Below are 2,982 nucleotides of genomic sequence, written 5' to 3'. Positions count from 1 at the left end.
AGGTTTCTTCCACTGAGGGCAGTCCCACTCCACATGCCATCATCTATCTTCAACCTGCCCCTACTGTCTTCAACAACTCTACCAGTGTCGACTCTCCAAAATTTTAACTTTACTTTGCACAATTTAATAAATGTATTTGTTCACTGTAAATTAAGTTTCTCCTGATTTAACAAGCTGTGTCTCCCTGTATAAGTGTGTCAATGAGCTCCCGGTGGCTTCAGTTCTATTTGTTTTGTTTTTTGTGATGTATGTTATTTTATTTCAAACTAATTTGCAGTCATAAGAAGCGTGGTCTTTGTTGGTGAAATGTTTCTCACATACAAACAATTACTTATCGTAAAAAATTTTCAAATATATAGTAGAGTAAAATGTGTTCGGTGCGTTTTCTAGAAACTACAGGTCTGATGAGGAAAGTGGGAACAGGTGTGTAGGTGGGAGGGGCTGTCATGTGACCAGGACTGGCAGGTCTGGGGAGTGAGCAGGGGCTGGAGAGAAGGACAGAGAGCCAGGACGGGCAAAACCACCAACCCACTAGAAAGTCTCTGACCTCCCTCGAACTTCTCAGACAGTTTAAGTCAGGGGTGCCGCCACGTCATTTTATGTGGCCCACGAATCCGCCAGAATTTATTTTCTTTTGATTTAAAAAAAATAAAATAAAAAGTTAGATTTGATAATAAAAATATCCCCATCGTCGAAATCATGAGATCGAAAGTCGAAGTTATGAGATAGAAAGGCATAATGATGAGCTACTTAAACACACAGTCACAGAAGCAGCTCTTTGGCTGCTTACTGTACACTTGCAAATATTATTGTGAGTATATTGATGACTACTTTAAACGTGGCTTTACAACACATGAAACACTTCACGTGGGATTGTGCAAACGCACCCTTGAAAGGATTTTAAGCTTTGAACAAAGTTATTATAATTACTTGTGTTTGCTATTTTCTTTAATAGTTTGATCTTTGATAGAGTAATCTGGGTTTCTTAACCCTAAATTAAAAGGATTTAAGTTATAATAACAGAAATGTGCTGAAATATAGTTTTACATTTATATAACTGCATGTACAATATTTTAACATTTGAATAAACAATCAAATGCAGAGACAGTTATTTACCAATCTGTTGGGAGTAGTTACATTTACACCGTCTTACATTTACAACCGGCCCTTTGAGGCCGACCGTGATGCTGATGTGGCCCGGAGTGAAGATGAGCTTGACACCCCTGCTCTAAGTGCATGTTTAATTTTTTCAAGACTTAAAAAAAACATCACATCCTTAAGCCAGGCATATATGGCTCTTTTCTTATTAAATGGCTCACTTCTCCCTTTGGTCGTATCTTGAATGCCCAAACTATTAGGCGTAGTTATCACTTATATTAACATAATCACAACCAAAAGAAAAATAATAATCACAAAACAGTTGATGTGCTTTACTGTAACGTCCAGTCGTAATAAATACTTCTCAGTCTCAACTATTATCCAAATAACTATGATAAAGCCACATTTTTTGCTGACAGTATAGCTTTCCCATCATGATCTGCTTCACTGAATATCTAACAACATACAGCGATATATATTCTAGATCATGTATCAACTGCTGACAAACCCCTTGAATGAATAAGAGCGGATGTTTACTTTTGCAGTGGTGGAATCTAACTAATTAATTAACTATATTTCAAAGCTTTAGTTATAGTTACTTTGCAAAGTTAGATTGTTGATAACAACATAAGGTAGGTTAGAATATATTATTACAGATAGTAAATATAGTAGCGGTGTATTAGATCTGGATTATTCTTCCACCCCTGGACTTCAGTAAGTTAAGTGACACAATGTCACACTTTTAATGGAATATCTTACGTGTGACTTATTATCTCCAACTAATGGCCTATAGTGCCACTAAGCTGTTGTGCTGAAACATGTTGGTTAGATGTCTTTAGGAGAAGATGTACTGTTGTCTGAGGTGCAGGGGAATGTGTCACAGACTTTCAGATGTGAAATAACTAAATAACATTACAGTGGATGAGAGAGCTTTAGGGCTCTTAGTGTTTGGAGCCAGACAATTAAAAACTACAAAGTTGTATTTCCTAAACGTGTAAAAGGACAAAATATCTATGTTTTAAAGTATCACTTTTGTATCAGAAGGCACATTTGTGAGGCTTATAAGGACTTAAGTGTGAAATGTTTGCCTAAAGCAGAACAGCTGGAGGTTAGAGTGGCTGACGTCAGCCGCTCCGCTACTGCCCCCTTCTGGCCTGGACAGGATCCAACACTGATCCTCTTAACATTCATAACATAAAGTTAATTTTATGTCAAAATAAAATAAATACATGAACAACAATGTGACTACATCCTGTGTGGGTCACATTCTTCTAAAGATAAAAATATTAATTTCCCCAGATATTAGTTTACATCACCACAAACATGAATATAAAGCACATCACATGTATTTTACAGCATCCCAAAGATGCTTTCCAGGTCAGATCAGAGTTGAATCACTGAATCCATGGAAATATTACAATACATGTTTGATTCCTGTATTTAAAATGTTTTGAAAATTATCATCCCACAAATATGAGTTGCTGTCAAGTGCACCTTTAAAATGTTAAAGTGATATTCAGAGATTATTAAAGTAATTTAGGGTACTTGTAATTAGTTTAGCCTGAACACATTGGTCAATTGTTATTGGGGTGAATATGTCGAGATATGTTAAGTTATTATAATCTTCTGATAAATGAAGTATATTAAGGGGTGAAGGGGTCAGTTTGTGTTTTCTTCAGGATTTAGTTTGGTTCATTTAAAATGATCAAGATTAAATAATAGTTGCAATGTACCACCAGTAAACAACACTTGCTTCCCTTTTATAATGTATCACATCTACAAAACACGCACTACGGGCTTCATATCTGGTCACAGAATAGCAAGAAAGGGGCTACCTCACACAATCACCGAAGACTCCTGAAATGTATAAATCTGATCCACAGT

The sequence above is a fragment of the Melanostigma gelatinosum genome (genome assembly GCF_949748355.1).
Source record: "Melanostigma gelatinosum genome assembly, chromosome: 1".
Classification (NCBI taxonomy): domain Eukaryota; kingdom Metazoa; phylum Chordata; class Actinopteri; order Perciformes; family Zoarcidae; genus Melanostigma; species Melanostigma gelatinosum.
Note: the sequence above shows the minus strand (reverse complement) of the source record.